Source organism: Lepisosteus oculatus, chromosome 19 (genome assembly GCF_040954835.1).
Source record: "Lepisosteus oculatus isolate fLepOcu1 chromosome 19, fLepOcu1.hap2, whole genome shotgun sequence".
Lineage (NCBI taxonomy): Eukaryota > Metazoa > Chordata > Actinopteri > Semionotiformes > Lepisosteidae > Lepisosteus > Lepisosteus oculatus.
Window position 1 is genome coordinate 12,582,402 of NC_090714.1, and position 22,541 is coordinate 12,604,942.

A 22,541-nucleotide genomic window follows, 5' to 3' on the forward strand; every position below is an offset into this window, starting at 1 on the left:
GTTTGAAAGAAAGTGATTATAGTTTGCAAACTCCTGCATTTAGCATTAGAAGTACAGGCACATAACCAATTCAACCCAAGATTTCATGGGCTTTCTGACTCTTACCCTAGATAAGCCTGAGACCGTGCTCAGTGAGAACACATTTCAATACGCCTTTTACAATAACAGAATAGTTTTCAAAAAATAGAATATGTCCATTCTTTGTACATTCTCTTTGGTTTGTCAAGATTGCTAAGTCATTTAGGAGTAAGATTGTGATTCAGTAAAGTATATTTTCCTCTGAAATGAGTGGAAGTTTGTGTAAACTCATTGAGGAGTGTCTGAACCCTAACCTCAGCAAAACCCCTAGCTAGGGTTAGGGTTAGGATTCCCACAAAACGTAGACAATTTTTGATGGCATGGCTGCGTTTTAGGACAGAAATGATATTTAGGAAAGGCGGTATTTTAGTGTTTTCTCAACATTTTTTTTCTGACATATACTGTATGGGTATATACAGTTTTGCCCAAAAGGAATGTGGTCTAAATTGCCCTAAAAGCAAAGGTTTGAAAGAAAGTGATTATAGTTTGCAAACTCCTGCATTTGGCATTAGAAGTACAGGCATTTAACCAATTCAACCCAAGATTTCATGGGCTTTCTGACTCTTACCCTAGATAAGCCTGAAACCGTGCTCAGTGAGAACACATTTCAATACGCCTTTTACAATGTCAGAATAGTTTTCAAAAAATAGAATTTGACTAGTCTTGGGACATTCTCTTTGGTTTGTCAAGATTGCTAAGTCATTTAGGAGTAAGATTGTGATTCAGCGAAGTATATTGTCCTCTGAAATGAGTGGAACTTTGTGTAAACTCATTGAGGAGTGTATGAACCCTAAACCCAGTAAGACCTCTAGCTAGGATTAGGGTTAGGATTCCCACAACACGTAGACAATTTTTGATGGCATGGCTGTGTTTTAGGACTGAAATGATATTTAGGAAAGGCGGTATTTTAATGTTTTCTCAACATTTTTTTTCTGACATATATGGGTATATCCTGTTTTGCCCAAAAGGAATGTGGTCTACATTGCCCTAAAAGCAAAAGTTTGAAAGAAAGTGATTATAGTTTGCAAATTCTGCATTTGGCATTAGAAGTACAGGCATATAACCAATTCAACCCAAGATTTCATGGGCTTTCTGACTCTTACCCTAGATGAGCCTGAACCCGTGGCCAGTGAGAACACATTTCAATACGACTTTTGCAATAACAGAATGCTTGACAAAAAATAGAATTTGACCATTCTTTGTACTTTCTCTTTGGTTTGTCAAGATTGCTAAGTCATTTAGGAGTAAGATTGTGATTCAGTAAAGTATATTTTCCTCTGAAATGAGTGGAAATTTGTGTAAATGCATTGAGGAGTGTCTGAACCCTAACCCCAGTAAGACCTCTAGCTAGGGTTAGGGTTAGGATTCCCACAAAACGTAGACAATTTTTGATGGCATGGCTGTGTTTTAGGACAGAAATGATATTTAGGAAAGGCGGTATTTTAATGTTTTCTCAACATTTTTTTTCTGACATATATGGGTATATCCTGTTTTGCCCAAAAGGAATGTGGTCTACATTGCCCTAAAAGCAAAAGTTTGAAAGAAAGTGATTATAGTTTGCAAACTCCTGCATTTGGCATTAGAAGTACAGGCTTATAACCAATTCAACCCAAGATTTCATGGGCTTTCTGATTCTTACCCTAGATAAGCCTGAAACCATGGCCAGTGAGAACACATTTCAATACGACTTTTATAATAGCAGTATAGTTTTCAAAAAATAGAATTTGACCATTCTTGGTACATTCTCTTTGGTTTGTCAAGATTGCTAAGTCATTTAGGAGTAAGATTGTGATTCAGCGAAGTATATTTTCCTCTGAAATGAGTGTACGTTTGTGGAAACTCACTGAGGAGTGTCTGAACCCTAACCTCAGCAAAACCTCTAGCTAGGGTTAGGGTTAGGATTCCCACAAAACGTAGACAATTTTTGATGGCATGGCTGCGTTTTAGGACAGAAATGATATTTAGGAAAGGTGGTATTTGAATGTTTTCTCAACATTTTTTTCTGACATATATGGGTATATCCTGTTTTGCCCAAAAGGAATGTTGTCGAAATTGCCCTAAAAGCAAGGGTTTAAAAGAAAGTGATCATAGTTATCAAACACCTGCATTTGGCATTAGAAGTACAGGCATATAACCAATTCAACCCAAGATTTCATGGGCTTTCTGAATCTTACCCTAGATAATCCTGAAACCGTGCTCAGTGAGAACACATTTCAATATGACTTCTACAATAACAGAATAGTTTTCAAAAAATAGAATTTGACCATTCTTGGTACATTCTCTTTGGTTTGTCGAGATTGCTATGTCATTTAGGAGTACGATTGTGATTCAGTAAAGTATATTTTCCTCTGAAATGAGTGGAAGTTTGAGGAAACTCAATGAGGAGTGTCTGAACCCTAACCTCAGCAAAACCCCTAGCTAGGTTTAGGGTTAGGATTCCCACAAAACGTAGACAATTTTTGATGGCATGGCTGCGTTTTAGGACAGAAATGATATTTAGGAAAGGTGGTGTTTCAATGTTTTCTCAAGATTTTTTTTCTGACATATATGGGCATATACAGTTTTGCCCAAAAGGAACCTTGTCTAAATTGTCCTAAAAGCAAAGGTTTGAAAGAACCTGATTATAGTTTGCAAACTCCTGCATTTGGCATTAGAAGTACAGGCATATAACCAATTCAACCCAAGATTTCATGGGCTTTCTGACTCTTACCCTATATAAGCCTGAGACCGTGCTCAGTGAGAACACATTTCAATACGACTTTTACAATAACAGAATAGTTTTCAAAAAATAGAATTTGACCATTCTTGGGACATTCTCTTTGGTTTGTCAAGATTGCTAAGTCATTTAGGAGTAAGATTGTGATTCAGCGAAGTATATTTTCCTCTGAAATGAGTGGAAGTTTGTGTAAACTCATTGAGGAGTGTCTGAACCCTAACCCCAGTAAGACCTCTAGCTAGGGTTAGGGTTAGGATTCCCACAAAACGTAGACACTTTTTGATGGCATGGCTGCGTTTTAGGACAGAAATGATATTTAGGAAAGGTGGTATTTCAATGTTTTCTAAACATTTTTTTTCTGAAATATATGGCTACAGTATATACAGTTTTGCCCAAAAGAAATGTTGTCTAAATTGCCCTAAAAGCAAAGGTTTGAAAGAAAGTGATTATACTTTGCAAACTCCTGCATTTGGCATTAGAAGTACAGGCATATAACCAATTCAACCCAAGATTTCATGGGCTTTCTGACTCTAACCCTAGATAAGCCTGAAACCGTGGCCAGTGAGAACACATTTCAATACGCCTTTTACAATAACAGAATAGTTTTCAAAAAATAGAATTTGACCATTCTTGGGACATTCTCTTTGGTTTGTCAAGATTGCTAAGTCATTTAGGAGTAAGATTGTGATTCAGTAAAGTATATTTTCCTCTGAAATGAGTGTACGTTTGTGGAAACTCACTGAGGAGTGTATGAACCCTAACCTCAGCAAAACCTCTAGCTACGGTTAGGGTTAGGATTCCCACAAAAAGTAGACAATTTTTGATCGTATCGCTGCGTTTTAGGACAGAAATGATATTTAGGAAAGGTGGTATTTTAATGTTTTCTCAACATTTTTTTCTGACATATGTGGGTATATCCTGTTTTGCCCAAAAGGAATCTTGTCTAAATTGCCCTAAAAGCAAGGGTTCGAAATAAAGTGATTATAGTTTGCAAACTCCTGCATTTGGCATTAGAAGTACAGGCATATAACCAATTCAACCCAAGATTTCATGGGCTTTCTGACTCTTACCCTAGATAAGCCTGAAACCGTGGCCAGTGAGAACACATTTCAATACGCCTTTTACAATATCAGAATAGTTTTCAAAAAATAGAATTTGACCATTCTTGGGACATTCTCTTTGGTTTGTCAAGATTGCTAAGTCATTTAGGAGTAAGATTGTGATTCAGCGAAGTATATTGTCCTCTGAAATGAGTGGAAATTTGTGTAAACGCATTGAGGAGTGTCTGAACCCTAACCCCAGTAAGACCTCTAGCTACGGTTAGGGTTAGGATTCCCACAAAACGTAGACAATTTTTGATGGCATGGCTGCGTTTTAGGACAGAAATGATATTTAGGAAAGGTGGTATTTCAATGTTTTCTAAAGATTTTTTTCTGACATATATGGGTATATACAGTTTTGCCCAAAAGGAATCTTGTCTAAATTGCCCTAAAAGCAAAGGTTTGAAAGCACCTGATTATAGTTTGCAAACTCCTGCATTTGGCATTAGAAGTACAGGCATATAACCAATTCAACCCAAGATTTCATGGGCTTTCTGACTCTTACCCTAGATAAGCCTGAAACCGTGGCCAGTGAGAACACATTTCAATACGACTTTTACAATAACAGAATAGTTTTCAAAAAATAGAATTTGACCATTCTTGGTACATTCTCTTTGGTTTGTCAAGATTGCTTTGTCATTTAGGAGTAAGATTGTGATTCAGTAAAGTATATTTTCCTCTGAAATGAGTGGAAGTTTGAGGAAACTCAATGAGGAGTGTCTGAACCCTGACCTCAGCAAAACCCCTAGATAGGGTTAGGGTTAGGATTCCCACAAAACGTAGACAATTTTTGATGGCATGGCTGCGTTTTAGGACAGAAATTATATTTAGGAAAGGTGGTATTTCAATGTTTTCTAAACATTTTTTTTCTGACATATATGGGTACAGTATGTACAATTTTGCCCAAAAGGAATGTGGTCTAAATTGCCCTAAAAGCAAAGGTTTGAAAGAAAGTGATTATAGTTTGCAAACTCCTGCATTTGGCATTAGAAGTACAGGCATTTAACCAATTCAACCCAAGATTTCATGGGCTTTCTGACTCTTACCCTAGATAAGCCTGAAACCGTGCTCAGTGAGAACACATTTCAATACGCCTTTTACAATATCAGAATAGTTTTCAAAAAATAGAATTTGACCATTCTTGGGACATTCTCTTTGGTTTGTCAAGATTGCTAAGTCATTTAGGAGTAAGATTGTGATTCAGCGAAGTATATTGTCCTCTGAAATGAGTGGAACTTTGTGTAAACTCATTGAGGAGTGTCTGAACCCTAACCCCAGTAAGACCTCTAGCTAGGGTTAGGGTTAGGATTCCCACAAAACGTAGACAATTTTTGATGGCATGGCTGCGTTTTAGGACAGAAATGATATTTAGGAAAGGCGGTAATTTAATGTTTTCTCAACATTTTTTTTTTACATACTGTATATGGGTATATACAGTGTTGCCCAAAAGGAATGTGGTCTAAATTGCCCTTAAAGCAAAGGTTTGAAAGAAAGTGATTATAGTTTGCAAACTTCTGCATTTAGTATTAGAAGTACAGGCATATGTCCAATTCAACCCAAGATTTCATGGGATTTCGGACTCTTACCCTAGATAAGCCTGAAACCGTGCTCAGTGAGAACACATTTCAATACCTTTTACAATAACAGAATAGTTTTTAAAAAATAGAATTTGACCATTCTTGGTACATTCTCTTTGGTTTGTCAAGATTGCTAAGTCATATAGGAGTAAGATTGTGTTTCAGTAAAGTGTATTTTCCTCTGAAATGAGTGGAAGTTTGAGGAAACTCATTGAGGAGTGTCTGAACCCTAACCTCAGCAAAACCCCTAGCTAGGGTTAGGGTTAGGATTCCCACAAAACGTAGACAATTTTTGATGGCATGGCTGCGTTTTAGGACAGAAATGATATTTAGGAAAGGTGGTATTTCAATGTTTTCTAAACATTTTTTTTCTGACATATATGGGTACAGTATATACAGTTTTGCCCAAAAGGAATGTGGTCTAAATTGCCCTAATAGCAAAGGTTTGAAAGAAAGTGATTATAGTTTGCAAACTCCTGCATTTGGCATTAGAAGTACAGGCATATAACCAATTCAACCCAAGATTTCATGGGCTTTCGGAATCTTACCCTAGATAACCCTGAAACCATGCTCAGTGAGAACACATTTCAATACGACTTTTACAATAACAGAATAGTTTTCAAAAAATAGAATTTGACCATTCTTGGTACATTCTCTTTGGTTTGTCAAGATTGCTAAGTCATTTAGGAGTAAGATTGTAATTCAGCGAAGTATATTTTCCTTTAAAATGAGTGGAAGTTTGTGTAAACTCATTGAGGAGTGTCTGAACCCTAACCCCAGCAAAACCTCTAGCTAGGGTTAGGGTTAGGATTCCCACAAAACGTAGACAATTTTTGAGTTCATGGCTGTTTTTTAGGATAGACATTATATTTAGGAAAGGCGGTAACTTAATGTTTTCTCAACATTTTGTTTTGACAGACTGTATATGGGTATATACAGTGTTGCCCAAAAGGAATGTGGTCTAAATTGCCCTAAAAGCAAATGTTTGAAAGAAAATGATGATAGTTTGCAAACTCCTGCATTTAGCATTAGAAGTACAGGCATATAACCAATTCAACCCAAGATTTCATGGCCTTTCTGACTCTTACCCTAGATAAGCCTGAAACCGTGCTCAGTGAGAGCACATTTCAATATGCCTTTTACAATAACAGAATAGTTTTCAAAAAATAGAATTTGACCATTCTTGGGACATTCTCTTTGGTTTGTCAAGATTGCTAAGTCATTTAGGAGTAAGATTGTGATTCAGCGAAGTATATTGTCCTCTGAAATGAGTGGAACTTTGTGTAAACTCATTGAGGAGTGTCTGAACCCTAACCCCAGTAAGACCTCTAGCTAGGGTTAGGGTTAGGATTCCCACAAAACGTAGACAATTTTTGATGGCATGGCTGCGTTTTAGGACAGAAATGATATTTAGGAAAGGCGGTAATTTAATGTTTTCTCAACATTTTTTTTTTACATACTGTATATGGGTATATACAGTGTTGCCCAAAAGGAATGTGGTCTAAATTGCCCTTAAAGCAAAGGTTTGAAAGAAAGTGATTATAGTTTGCAAACTTCTGCATTTAGTATTAGAAGTACAGGCATATGTCCAATTCAACCCAAGATTTCATGGGATTTCGGACTCTTACCCTAGATAAGCCTGAAACCGTGCTCAGTGAGAACACATTTCAATACCTTTTACAATAACAGAATAGTTTTTAAAAAATAGAATTTGACCATTCTTGGTACATTCTCTTTGGTTTGTCAAGATTGCTAAGTCATATAGGAGTAAGATTGTGTTTCAGTAAAGTGTATTTTCCTCTGAAATGAGTGGAAGTTTGAGGAAACTCATTGAGGAGTGTCTGAACCCTAACCTCAGCAAAACCCCTAGCTAGGGTTAGGGTTAGGATTCCCACAAAACGTAGACAATTTTTGATGGCATGGCTGCGTTTTAGGACAGAAATGATATTTAGGAAAGGTGGTATTTCAATGTTTTCTAAACATTTTTTTTTCTGACATATATGGGTACAGTATATACAGTTTTGCCCAAAAGGAATGTGGTCTAAATTGCCCTAATAGCAAAGGTTTGAAAGAAAGTGATTATAGTTTGCAAACTCCTGCATTTGGCATTAGAAGTACAGGCATATAACCAATTCAACCCAAGATTTCATGGGCTTTCGGAATCTTACCCTAGATAACCCTGAAACCATGCTCAGTGAGAACACATTTCAATACGACTTTTACAATAACAGAATAGTTTTCAAAAAATAGAATTTGACCATTCTTGGTACATTCTCTTTGGTTTGTCAAGATTGCTAAGTCATTTAGGAGTAAGATTGTAATTCAGCGAAGTATATTTTCCTTTAAAATGAGTGGAAGTTTGTGTAAACTCATTGAGGAGTGTCTGAACCCTAACCCCAGCAAAACCTCTAGCTAGGGTTAGGGTTAGGATTCCCACAAAACGTAGACAATTTTTGAGTTCATGGCTGTTTTTTAGGATAGACATTATATTTAGGAAAGGCGGTAACTTAATGTTTTCTCAACATTTTGTTTTGACAGACTGTATATGGGTATATACAGTGTTGCCCAAAAGGAATGTGGTCTAAATTGCCCTAAAAGCAAATGTTTGAAAGAAAATGATGATAGTTTGCAAACTCCTGCATTTAGCATTAGAAGTACAGGCATATAACCAATTCAACCCAAGATTTCATGGCCTTTCTGACTCTTACCCTAGATAAGCCTGAAACCGTGCTCAGTGAGAGCACATTTCAATATGCCTTTTACAATAACAGAATAGTTTTCAAAAAATAGAATTTGACCATTCTTGGGACATTCTCTTTGGTTTGTCAAGATTGCTAAGTCATTTAGGAGTAAGATTGTGATTCAGCGAAGTATATTGTCCTCTGAAATGAGTGGAACTTTGTGTAAACTCATTGAGGAGTGTCTGAACCCTAACCCCAGTAAGACCTCTAGCTAGGGTTAGGGTTAGGATTCCCACAAAACGTAGACAATTTTTGATGGCATGGCTGCGTTTTAGGACAGAAATGATATTTAGGAAAGGCGGTAATTTAATGTTTTCTCAACATTTTTTTTTTACATACTGTATATGGGTATATACAGTGTTGCCCAAAAGGAATGTGGTCTAAATTGCCCTTAAAGCAAAGGTTTGAAAGAAAGTGATTATAGTTTGCAAACTTCTGCATTTAGTATTAGAAGTACAGGCATATGTCCAATTCAACCCAAGATTTCATGGGATTTCGGACTCTTACCCTAGATAAGCCTGAAACCGTGCTCAGTGAGAACACATTTCAATACCTTTTACAATAACAGAATAGTTTTTAAAAAATAGAATTTGACCATTCTTGGTACATTCTCTTTGGTTTGTCAAGATTGCTAAGTCATATAGGAGTAAGATTGTGTTTCAGTAAAGTGTATTTTCCTCTGAAATGAGTGGAAGTTTGAGGAAACTCATTGAGGAGTGTCTGAACCCTAACCTCAGCAAAACCCCTAGCTAGGGTTAGGGTTAGGATTCCCACAAAACGTAGACAATTTTTGATGGCATGGCTGCGTTTTAGGACAGAAATGATATTTAGGAAAGGTGGTATTTCAATGTTTTCTAAACATTTTTTTTTCTGACATATATGGGTACAGTATATACAGTTTTGCCCAAAAGGAATGTGGTCTAAATTGCCCTAATAGCAAAGGTTTGAAAGAAAGTGATTATAGTTTGCAAACTCCTGCATTTGGCATTAGAAGTACAGGCATATAACCAATTCAACCCAAGATTTCATGGGCTTTCGGAATCTTACCCTAGATAACCCTGAAACCATGCTCAGTGAGAACACATTTCAATACGACTTTTACAATAACAGAATAGTTTTCAAAAAATAGAATTTGACCATTCTTGGTACATTCTCTTTGGTTTGTCAAGATTGCTAAGTCATTTAGGAGTAAGATTGTAATTCAGCGAAGTATATTTTCCTTTAAAATGAGTGGAAGTTTGTGTAAACTCATTGAGGAGTGTCTGAACCCTAACCCCAGCAAAACCTCTAGCTAGGGTTAGGGTTAGGATTCCCACAAAACGTAGACAATTTTTGAGTTCATGGCTGTTTTTTAGGATAGACATTATATTTAGGAAAGGCGGTAACTTAATGTTTTCTCAACATTTTGTTTTGACAGACTGTATATGGGTATATACAGTGTTGCCCAAAAGGAATGTGGTCTAAATTGCCCTAAAAGCAAATATTTGAAAGAAAATGATGATAGTTTGCAAACTCCTGCATTTAGCATTAGAAGTACAGGCATATAACCAATTCAACCCAAGATTTCATGGCCTTTCTGACTCTTACCCTAGATAAGCCTGAAACCGTGCTCAGTGAGAGCACATTTCAATATGCCTTTTACAATAACAGAATAGTTTTCAAAAAATAGAATTTGACCATTCCTGGTACATTCTCTTTGGTTTGTCAAGATTGCTAAGTCATTTAGGAGTAAGATTGTGATTCAGTGAAGTATATTTTCCCGTTTGGACGTTTGTGTAAACTCAATGAGGAGTGTCTGAACCCTGAAACCCATGATTTCATGAGGTTTCTGACCTTTGCCCTACATAAGCCTGAATCCGTGCTCAGTGAGAACACAGTTCAATACCACATTTACAATAAGAGAATAGTTGTCAAAAAATTAGATTTTTAAATTTAGCTCTTGGCACCTCTGGCAGGTGTACTGTGTGACATACAAACCCGTCCAGGCCTACCACCCCTCCCCACTGTCTGAGTGACCCACTTTCCCAATGGTGTCCTGGGTCAGCGAGGTGAATTCCTGTCCTCATTCCTCACCGCGCTCGTAAATCTGCATGATTGATGTGGCTGCTGTTTGATGTGGTGCAGCGTTTTATAGATCCATGATTCCCTGCACTCTCACCGTTTTTTTTTTCTGTCCCTGGCCCAAGAAGGAATTTCGCATTTGCTAGTAAAATGAAATGCATTGGAAAGAGCCAGCTGGTTCAAGGAGAGGCTGTGGTGACCGCTTGTCTATGAAGAAGACTTAATGCACCTATTGGGACCCCAGCATATTAACGGCAATGTAAGGGCAGTGCCCTCATCTTGGAAGGTTTGAAAGATGAGGTCAGGCTTCTTCCATAACCTCCTTATCTATTGTGACATTCTTCTATAATGGGATAAGACTGAAACCTCGATGTGTCCTGTCCTTTTCTGGCCTGTGAAAAACCCATTCATCCTCCAATTGCTAGCCAAAGTGCTCAAATTCCATTTACTCACTGTTTTATATTGAAACGAACGTTTCAAATACCAGGCCAATAAAGTGCCTAGTGCATTCTAGCTGGAACATTGCTACACTGAGCATCAGCCTTGGCATTAGAACAGTTCAATTCTTACATAGTGAACCACAAATCCACAAGCCAGGAAAGACGCTTCACATGTTTTCACAGCGATTTCAATTTAAGTGGCCCGAGGAAAGAGCGAAAGAGTGAAAGCCCATTTTTGACAAAACTACAGTCATAATGACTAATCCTGCTAGTGTCCAGCAGGATCAGAGGTATCATTGGATTCTTTGGCGAAGTGTTGTCTTCTTTTCAGCATACTGATGCTGAAGTGTGAACACAGCCACTGCCCCATGAAGATTTAACAGCCTGCAATGACCGAGGAGATGTAGGGTCTCCTAGAGCAGAAGGGGCTCTGGCTTGGACAGGAAGTACAATATGATGATAAGATCACAGGAAGTACAATGTAATGATAAGATCATGATCAAGAAATTCTGACCCCTGATGGGGAACATAAAACCAAATGCTGCACATGGTACCTGTCTGAAGCCCAGCAGCAACCTGCAGCTCCAAGAGGAATAGGCATGGCTGTCTACCTGGGCAGGAGATCACAGCTGTGTCAGAACTGGCAAAAAAAATCTGAATCTGACAAAAAAATTCATCAGCAGGTTCCTAAGGCTGGTTATAGTAAACTTAAAGAACACTATATCCAGTAGTATTCGGTAAAATGTCCAGTTGATATATGTATCATTTGATTAAATGTATTGGTTTGTATACATTATTTAAAATAATTGAAGCAGCTGGTAACTTTAAGTAGTGTCCAATATGATCTTATTAATGTCATGTAAAGTATGTACAGTTTGAACTACTGCCACTGTTGCTCAGTGTTAACAGTTTCCATTATGCATGCTTAACTGTACGTGGTATCATCCATTATCAGAAAGCCACCTAGTCCTGGAAATTCCCAGTATCTTTCTGGTAGCAGAGGGACTGCACTTTCCCACACAGGATGACAGCCCACTGGGCACACACACACCCGAGCATACTGGAACCATTTATCACACTTCTGTTAACCTACCTGGGGAGGCTTTGGGAGGTGGGAAAAAAGTTGGAGCACATGGAGAAATGTAGATCTTTTGAATATAGAGGGAGATCGTGCAAAAACGCCATACAGCATCACCACAGGCTATGATTGAGCCCAGAACCCAAGAGCTGCAAGACAACAGTGCTAATTAGCCACCACTAATAATGGCCCGCATATTATCAAAGAAGGGTTAAATGCAAGTGCAAGACTAAATTTATGCTGGGGAATACTGCATTAATCCATTGACCTAAACACCCATCAGACAAATATGCTTCTCTTCCCAGGTGCTGCTCTCTGTAATTGTACATAACCTTTCCATTTATCAGCCGGTGATGTGTTTGGAGCTTTCTCACTCACTGTGTTCCCCTCTCCCGTAGCTAGAGAAAACACTCAGCAGCATCACGGATGATAAACATACAAACTATTATTATGTTCCCATAGCAATTCAAAACAGGGGCCATGGTAAGTGATCTTCAACAGTGATTGCATCTCTGCCTTGTTGTTCTTTAGTAGTTGTGATGTAAGACCAGGGGAAAAAAATGCCAAAAAGCATCAAATGTGAATGGTGGCCTCCTCGGAGTCTCTGCAGCTTGTGTTGAAACGAATCGAGCCAACGGTGTCCTGTACTCGTCCCCGAATGCCCTCAGAGGGACTGTCAGTCAGCGCCGTCCGAGTGGGAGTGAATTTGGTAGAAGTTGAAAATCCTGATCGTTTTTTCCCCATGCAGCCCTGATGATCGCCAATTGTTTTTAAAATGGTCTTCCTGAGTCTAGGGAGTTGAGTTCATGAACACCCGCGATGCTGGCACCGTTTGAATTGGACCTTATTATTACACCACCTGATGCCCCTCCCAGGTAAACCAGAAGCTCTGTCAGTCCCTTCTGCTCTCGGAGACCCTACATCTCCTTGGTTATTGCAGGCGCCGGGCTGTTAAATGTTCATGGGGCAGTGGCTGTGTTCAGGTTTCAGCATCAGTGTGCTGATAAGAAGACACCACTTCGCCAAAGACGTTCGTTTCACCCAGGATAGACGGAAGCCAAAAAAGCTCTCTGATCATTCCCATCACTGAAGCCTCAACATCACAATAACATCAATCAGTGGCAGTGATAATAATAATCGCTTACACTTATATAGCGCTTTTCTGGACACTCCACTCAAAGCGCTTTACAGGTAATGGGGACTCCCCCTCCACCACCACCAGTGTGCAGCCCCACCTGGATGATGTGACGGCAGCCATGGTGCGCCAGAGCGCAAGACCAACACAACGTGGTACCAAGAACGTGAGAAAAAGAGAAGTGGGGACTGTTGGAGACTCCAGCAAAAACAGAACACAATAAAGGTTTCCTATCAGAAAAGGCCATTTCGTCCATCTAGCCAGTTTGGTTCCCAGGAGCTAATTGATGTTTTCCAATCATTTCTATGAAGAAGACTGTCTATTGGCTCCAACAACATGGATGTGTACCGTAGCTCGTTCCAGATCCTCGTGTCAAATTTGGCTTCTGGACTCCATTTTAAATGCCCATCACTGTAGTTCCGCATGTGGGTTGTTGATTCCTTAAAAGCCCACTGGTCTGACCGTGTCAAAGAATTTGAGGATTTGGAATGTAAGAAACTCTTTAGGTTTCTTTGAGCCTGTCAGTGTAGGGCACTCCAATTTAAATTCAGGAGCATCTATTCTTGTAAGGTGGTGACCAAAATTTTACATGATACACTAAATGAGGCCTAACTCATGCATTCCGAAATTTTAACATAACACGCCTTGAAGTAAATTCTACACTTTCAACTATACATCCTAATATGTTTCTCATTTTAGAGTGCTCCTCCACATTGTTTTGAAGATGTAAACGCTAAACAACACTTAACACTTACGCAAACATTTCTCACCCTCAGCGTTTTACCCTTTTTAAATGGAGAGTTTGTTTCTGTTACCTGCATGTTAAACTCCTCACTTGTCTTCATTACATGTCATCTGCCGGGTGTTTGTTTCTCAGCTTCAGCGGGTTTTGTTAATCCCCCATTTGTTTTCAATTACGGGTTAAAAAAACCCTAACAGATTAGTTGAACAGGACCTCTGGGCTTGTTCCTATTATCATTTCCATATTCTTGTGTCTAGTAAAAGTAAGACATAATCTATAATTACCTGGTTCCAGTTTGGCACCCTTCTTCTAGGTGTACATTATCAGTTTTAGCAGTTGATGGCTGCTAACCCTATCTCGATTGACTGCTGGAAGAGTTTTGTTAACAGTATCTGAACTTCTTGATGGAGTTTTATAAAATTCTTCATTAAGGGGGGGAAGGAGTACTGACAGTCCTGTTCTTCTGGATGGGGGGGGGGGTCATTCTCTTGTTCAAGGTGGATCACTCTAATTTACTCATCTTCTTTGATTTAATTAGGGTTTGAACAAACTATATAGGGGACAATTAGTAGAATGCCATTACAGATTCTGGATTTAAAGCTGCTGAGAACTGAAATAAAGAGATCCTGCAAGGAATTTTAAATATGCCCCACCAACCCAACAGTTAGATCAATTAGTTAGTGGAGAGCTTAACTTGAAATGACAGCTTGGAGATCCCAGCATCCCTTACAGACCAGAGCTTGATACCCCGGTTCCACATCATGACCTGTTTTACTTTTACCAGGTTATTTCTGTATATGCTTTATTAAAAGAATATGTGAAGCCATCATAACGATTTTCATTCAAGCAACAAATAAAAGTAACCACACAGTTCCTCAGCACAGACTTGAAACCAGCGTTTTAAACCAGGGCATTTGCAATACAGGGCTCTGAGAGTCTGGTCTTTGAAAATGTGATAGAACAGTGTTTGCTTGTGCATTGGATGGGCAGCGTATTACTCACTACTCATAGAGTAGACTTGATATCTGTCTTGTTAACATACAACATAACAGCAACAGGCTGTGGAATAGCCTGATTCTAACTTATTTCTAACTCATTTGTTGTTCACTTGTACCTCCATGTGTAACGAGCCTTTAATTGTATTATATGAGCTTTTCAAGATTATGGGCTTTCTGCTCTAGCATTGTAGTGACCTGATGTTCCTTCAATTTAAAACAATAAATGTCCCTCTTGATCTCCTCCATGTTGCTGGTGTACATCTCAAAGATCATCACATACAGTACACGCGGTCTTGGGGCTGCAAAATCAATCAGCACATTGTTCTGTCAAGATACGGAGACCTCCTGAGCAGAAAACTGTCTCATAAACTCTTCATGGGCTTTGCAGTCATGTAGTTTTTCATCACATAGGCACAAGGCACATTTGTTTCAGAAACATCAGTCATCACAGCCATTTGTGAAGTCACCACTAACATTGTTTGTTCTTCCTCAAGGATGTGTGTATATACAGTAGGCTTCCATGCTACTGTCATGCTATTGTTGAAACATTGCTCAGTTTAAGGTGAAATCAAATAGGGTACTTACTCCTCAGTGGACCAGTTAAGGGAACATACTGTATTGCACAAGGCAGAAATCCATACAGTAGAAGGGCCAGGGACAGTGGTTGTGACTCTGGATCCGTAATCAATAGAGTACTTGTTCATGTCCCCTGAAATAACACACTTTCTGTTTAGACTTGAGAGTTTAATTCTAGCTGAGCTGTTCGTTAAGTAGTTGGACCAATTATTTCCTTGCATTTATTAAAGAAGCAGAATTTCAAGCATGTAATAACTTAAACCAGTAGGATTACATTCCTCATTGCTTAAGCTAGTCTTTCTGTTTCTTACTTTTTTTTTCCAGGACGTTTTGCATTCTGTTTCGTGCTGAGAGGGTGGTTATCTCTTGAGCAGGATTCCAGTTCCTCTCTAGACACAGCCTCCTTGCATGGGAACAATAGTTTGGCACCAGGTAACAGACTATTACGATGAAGAAAAAGGGAGAATTTGTGTGCGGTTAACATAACCGCAGTAGTAAAAGTACACTAACGAGTGTAATCTTTGTTTGGGCCTGTTTCTTGTATATAAAAAGTAATGATCATTCTTTTGAGAAGTTCAGAGAGTTACATTTCCAGCATCAAGTTTCCCCTCAGAGCTGATTGACCAGCAAGAGAAGAGAACATTGTTTTCAATTTCCCACAACATTCCCAAAAATCTGGAACATGTTTTCCTGCTTTAGTGGGCCGTCATAGGTGACTCAAGCTGTATGAGATGTTCAGTGCAGTTAGTTTCTTTAGTGCTTTTTTCACGCTACATGAATCCATCTCCTTCCATAATTTTTTTGTTTTGTGACCCCTGAATTTCTTGAAGTATGTAACCAGCTTTTTTATGGGGTTACTCTACAGACCATATTACCGTAGAAGTCTTTGTCCTTTAAATCAGGGCCAGGAAGGAGAATTGCTTGCTTTTGGCAGCTGTTCCAGTCTTCTGTTCTCTCATTTAGCAATTCCTGAAATATTCTTAAGAAGCTGTTCGGGTGATCTTAAATGACATCTTTCTCTGTTTTTTTAGTGAGATAATAAGGGAACAAAGTAGTGGTTTCAGTATAATTATCAGCAGAAACCAGCAGCTCTCCCTTTCCTTGCCTGGTTCCCAGAGGACTGGTTTGAACTTCTGCTGACCTTTTCCCAGTGCTTCTTCCCAGTCCCTGTATAATTGCTCTGCATGAAGGTCTCCGCCGAAATACGCACCAGGAAAAAAAAGACTCCCATCACATTTGCCAAGTGACCTCATGCAAATTATCCTTGATTCGCCGGTTGATTGATTTGAAAACAAATACCACAAGACGGTGGCATTTGATTTAGCTTCATTATTAAAGGAAGGTGGCTGATATTTAAAAGCTTCGCATCTGTCCCTTATCGCCAGGTAACAGCCTTTCGAGATAAAATAAAAATGAGTCATAAAAGCGATGCCACTACCTAAAGGAGATGTGCATGTTCTGGGAGATTTCTGGGGAATCAAATGTTACAGGAAAAGCACACAAAAAAATTGTCCGATGAATTGCTATGAGCTATCTTATACAGTATTTCCATGTAAGTTCAGAAAACAGGACAATTCGGTATTTCAAGGGGTTAGTTTGCCTCTCTCTTGCTGTCTAGATTTTTCTTTCTGCTCGGAGGGAATGCTATTCTGGGGGTATCCTTCAGGAGGGAAGTGTAAAAATACCTTGAGTTTCCCAATTGTCCTACAGCAACAAAACCTGCAACTGCCTCAGTCTGGCCAGAGCAGCCAAACTCTTGCTCAGATTCATTTGAGATGGATTGCACTGTTTCATTTTGTTTTTCCTTGAGTGGTCTGGGGCTTGACAGCTTCTCCTGTTTGCGCAGCTCTGGCGTTTCCATGTGGCAGGCAGGACGGTCTGTCACCTCCCCGTTTGAAGACCAGACCCCTTCTCGCTTGTCTGGTGCGCCGTGGCTCGGCGCGATAATGCCGCTCACCCGTACTGGCGTGCGTGTGAGTACATCTCTTCTGGAAACGCTCTTGACAAGGAGCCCATCACTTATCCCACAGTGAGTCAGTGTATTACAAACCTTCATCCCCCCCCCCCCCCATCCCCCACCCCCATTATCAGCTTGGGAAATCCATTAACATGCTTTGACCTGATCGTCTCCGATCTGTGATTCCGCAGCGAGTGAAAAGCGGGAGAGCAGTTCTGGAGCATGCAGGAGCTCTGTCACTCATCGATATGCCACCCTCTCATCTTCCAAAGAGGACACGTGACAGTTCTGAGGGTATTCCACACACTCTGGCTTATTCAGATTCCTCTGGCAGAGATTCTGAAATTCAATTTGCCCTTTTTTTTTAATTTAAAAAAAACCCCAAACGTTGGAAACCTAATAGAATGCTTTCTAGTGGATGATGTGGTTTAATTGGTAGCTATGGCAACAGCTCGAGACTGAGCATCATGTTTAAAATGACATACATAGCCTAGTTTCTCATAGTTTATAAATAAAAGAATAGGGCAAGTGCAGAACAATACCCAGGATTCCATAGCCCTGGAAATACAGTCAGCAGCCCTGCTGCTTCAGAACAATCACAGTATGAACCATGGAAACAAAACTAAGAGTAAAGAAGATGCTAATGCAGACTTAATTTGCTAATGGCTTTGCTTGTCAACATATACAACTGGACAGCCTTGTTTTGCAGAGCAGGATGAAGAGCTGGAGATACCAGTTTGATTTCCAGATTTCGACTGAGAGGTTAAAAGAACAGAATTCTCTCAGATCAAATGCGAGACAGTCTCCCACTCTGAGAATGGCAAGGCTAGATCAATCACTGCAGGCAGTGCCCAAGTTTATCGTAGCCTATACTGAGATGTTTCAGCCTTCCCGTGACTCAATAGGATACAGACTTACAAAATAAATGCTGAAAGGATTACATGAGAGTCTGGACAGGCAGAAAAAAAAAACAGCCTTCTGCAGTGTAATCTGCCAGAATGGAGAAAAGAGATCTGTTCGAACCCGTATCCCAGCTGGTAAGAGGAATCCCAGCTGGAACAGCAAGCTTACATAAGAAAATACTATTTTTGTAAAAAATAAAAACTGATTGTAAAGAATAAAACATTAAAGTACCCCCCCCCCTTCTTTAATAGCCAAAAAATCAATTTGGTTTCAGTAAAAAAGAGCAGAGATCATTTATAGTTGTACTATGGATCACTGGTGGTGTTGAAAAATTTGAAGAAAGCAATTACCGTATTAGACAGAAAGAACTGTGAAAGAGTGTGCTGCTGGCAAAGGTACTGGGGCTTCATTAACATTAATATCCTGTCTGTTTTGAGGGGAAAATAAAAAAAATCAGATGCATTTTGCATAGAAACACAGCACGCCGGCTATTTTTGATCAGAAGATTCTTTCTGTCACTAAGTAGATGCTGTCAGTTAAAACTGTAATGAATGAACCAGCTCAGTGCGTAAGTACATTCCAGTATTAATTCCCTCAAGTCTGTCCTTTTTGTTTGATAAAGAGATTTGTACTCTTTGACATCAAACTGCTGCATAAATGACATGAAAAAGCAGGGAGCATTTTGAAAACAGCACACCCTGTTCACCTAGCAAACCAGTCTGTTATTGCAGGTTCTGTATCTACAGTGTTTACGTCTGAAGAAAAACAACTTTGCAGTATGCACAAAGAACATTTTTGCCTCAAAAAACAACAATACTCATTCGCTCCTCGTTTTTTTCAGGATTTGTTCCATGAAGAACAAAGATTGTGTTTATACCTTGCATTGGCATTCAGAGCAAACTGCAGTTACACTCCTCCTAAACATGGAAGATGTACCGGAGGTGGAGAGATCTATACAAGTTTTGGAAAAAGGAGGCATTGTGTGGTTGCCAGGGTGTGAGAGAGGAAAGCTCTCCTGTGAGAGGTTTGGGCTGCAATGTTCTTACACCCTGCAAGCTGTTCTAGACTTCAAAGAGCAGATGCAAACCAAACTGTTACTAGATGTGCTTATGTTATCTGCCTGCCAAAACAACCAGAGCTTTCAGCTGTTTTGGGGCCTGTAGTGCTCTGCCTATGTTCCAGGGAATCTGTCTGATAGATAGGAGCCTTATCCATTGGTGCAAAGGAGCATACTGTAGATTTCTATGCAGTCCAGCAGCAGAGCAGAGAGAAACCAGCTCTACTGCCTTAAAGAAAACAACAGAGGTGGTGGGCAGTGGTGGCAGCAGACGTCCTGATGGCGCTTCAATTGAAAGTGATCATGAAGAACAGGGGAGTAAGGATGAGGGTGAAAGAGTTAAAGCCATTTATCTGGCTCTATAACTGTTGCCTTGTGTAAATGGCTGACTACGGAACTGTGCTGTAGGAGTCAATGGTGATTTTGGGGTACAAGATGGAGAAACCCTTGAGCGACCTGCAGGGTAAAAAGCATAATGTCAGACAGGGGTTAAAGTGGTTCCCAGAGGTTTATGGACACGTTTCAATCCGCCAAGGTGACATTCACATCTATTTCTGGCATACGAATGCTGAGTGATCTAAATATTGGCAGTTTTGAATAACATGCCAAGCCTTTGGTCATATCCTATTAGCGTAATTTCCTAAAATGACTGAGCACAATAGAAGTAATGGCAACAAATCTTCGGGAACACATTTTTAAATGTAAGGATGAAACTTGTCACCAGGGCTTTTTGTTAAAACAAAACAACAGTGCAGGCAGAGCAACTAGACCGCTGCACCACTGCGGCACCTCGATACCACAGCGGTGAAGCTTGTTTGATCTGCCTGAAGATTGGCTTTATTAGTGCACTGTATTGAGTCGCTTTAGCATTTGGTCCTCTTTCTAATAAAAGTCAACCAATGTTACTGGCAAACAAACGCCTTTTAAATGATATCTTTGACTTTACAACTTTGTCTTTTATTTGATTGTTTTTCTCTGTAAAATCAGTCAGCTAGGAGATATATGGATGACCTGCGTGGGTGTGACCTGGAAATACTATTAAGAAGTGTTCACATTTGCTGTTGGGTATGTCTGTATGTTTGCCTTTCAAATGAATCCTAACAGATTAGGATTAGGTATAATTTCCAGATTAGGAAAAAAAAAAGAAATTATACTAATCTCAGGACAAATGAATGCATCTTTCAACTTCTGACCGTTTAACGATTCTTCTCATGCTGAATTGTACAGCAGTGTATTTTAAATGGGAGGAGGATTTGAAATTATGTCCCCGGAAAATGGTAAAAGGGTTATTTATCTTATGTTAAGATGTACTGTAGAAACTGTGATTTACACATAAACAATTCCACCAAACTGTAAAAAAAAAATGGGCTCCAGCAATTCCAGAAGGAAAGCAGTTGTCATCTGTAATAAATCACACAATTTCAAACATTCGTGTTGACCTGGGTTTATTTTGATTGAAATGTTGGGTGAGAGCCAGTTACATAAATGACCAAATAAGAATAGAAGTGCATTATTGAGACTTGTCTATCACAGCTCTTTAAGCAATATGATTGTCTATGCATTTTTTCAAACTGGCATTTTAATCTAAGTAATAAACAAAATATTTATCTCCCAAATCCAAACCTAAAGTTTCCAAAGTGCGAGTAACCGAACATACTGGAAGCTCCACGTTTAATTAAAGTCCGCAGATCACTTCCAGAAATGGATTAAACTAACATTGGCTTGTACAGCAAGTTGCATTTCCAAAATAACTCCTCTTGCCTTATCAGCAAATGGAAACGTATGGCAGTAATGAAGCTTAAGCTTATCTGGGGGGAAAAAAAAAGTTTAACGACTGCACTGGAGGTAAATATTTGGAGTTTATTTCCTCTGGGGGATAAACTGTCCTTTTTGTACCTTTGGACATGTAAATATGAAGGTTCAACACTCATTATTCAGGTGCAGTGCTACAGTAATAGTCCGAATAATAATTACTTGCTTTTACGTGGTGCTTTTCATCTAAAAGGATCCCAAAGAGAACTCCGTACAGGAGGGGAACCCACATCACCCACCCCTGATGTGCAGCCCCCCTAACCTGACGATGTTTCTGAAACAATTAAATAGAAAGCAGTCCCCCCCCCCCCAGAAGAAGAGAGACCTAGCCAAACCGAAGACAACTTTTGTTTGGTTTGGGTATCAAATTCTGTGCTGCGCCCCACCCACTGGGAAATAAATGACAAAGTCAGAAGAAGTGGAACAGGAAGGAGGTGACGGGGAAGGGGGGGGTGAGAATTAGGACAGCCGGCTGCCCACGACAAGCTGTCTGCCCGTGCTGCTGCGGAGTCTGCGTCCTTGCTCTGGACTCAACAACCTTGAAACCCTTGGCTGTGGCCGGGGGGGGAAGGAAGAACTTCTGAAGTCGGCGCCGCCCGGCTCTCCAGGCCCACCCAATCAGTGAGTTTTCATCTGCCATGGTAGCCACTGTTGTTTTTAATCCGGAGCGTATTAGGCGGCCGCTTTTGTCACTAGAAGGAAACCAAGTCCTTTGCTACGGCATTCCTGGAGTCCAGCTGGCTGGTTGTGGTGTCTTGCTGAAGGAGAAGGACAGCTGAAGCATGTTGTGAGAAAGGAGGGGAGAGATTCTTCACATTCTCACTTCAAAGTTGGAAGAGCCGAAGCCCCATCTGCTTATCCTGGGCTTCCTACAGTTTACTATGAAGGTCTTTACAAAGGGCCTTAAAGCTTTGTATAAATTACCTACAGCAGTGGAAGAGCAGCGCCGCGTGACGAAAAACAGCCCCTGCCATACAGCAGCCGGGATGTTGGATTCCTCGTTTTATATCGCGTTTTCTGTTCTGGAGCCGTAGGAGAAGCTGAATCGGAGACATCAGAGTGACAAACTCGTCTGCGTGACCCAAGGACGGTGAACATGATCTGAAAACCATAGAATCAAAAGAATGGCTTCCTTTTTTCCCTTCTGACCCGCTGTGTTTCTGTGATCCATTGCTATAATCAAGACTGCTGTCAACAGTGGGAATCAGACAGTAGGCTGAAACAAAATAAAGCAGAAGGTTTAGCCTATATTATGTTGGGTTTTTTTTTTTCAAAGATTTGTATGTAGCTTTCTGAATGAAGCAGATCTTTCTGTACGATATATGGTATGTCTTAAATTTCCTTTCTAATATCCACCCATCCATTTTCCAACCACTTTATCCAATTCAGGGTTGTGGAGGAGCCAGAGCTATCCCAGCAAGCAACGGGTGCAAGGCAGGATACACCCTGGGTGGGATGCCAGTCCATAGCAGGGCACATACTGTACAGACATGCACTCATGCCCAGAACTGAACCCGGGGCCACAGTGCTGTGAGGCAGCAAGCTAACCACTGCTTTTCTTTCTCTCTAA

General features: G+C 39.9%; 1 long non-coding RNA gene across 6 annotated transcripts in view; it reads left to right on the top strand.

Annotated features, from left to right (window-relative positions):
• Positions 1-21,254, top strand: part of LOC138224229 (uncharacterized) — a 66,950-nt gene extending 45,696 nt beyond the window's left edge. For 3 of the 6 annotated variants that reach the window (XR_011182608.1, XR_011182607.1, XR_011182609.1), the window contains 4 exons: positions 15,567-15,674; positions 17,089-17,271; positions 18,944-20,224; positions 21,165-21,254. This is a non-coding gene — a long non-coding RNA (uncharacterized lncRNA). Of the gene's footprint in view, positions 1-15,566; positions 15,675-17,088; positions 17,272-17,390; positions 17,640-18,943; positions 20,225-21,164 lie in introns of those variants that run through there. The other 3 variants (XR_011182610.1, XR_011182611.1, XR_011182612.1) reach the window with 3 other exon arrangements.
• The last annotated feature ends 1,287 nt before the right edge of the window (positions 21,255-22,541 follow it).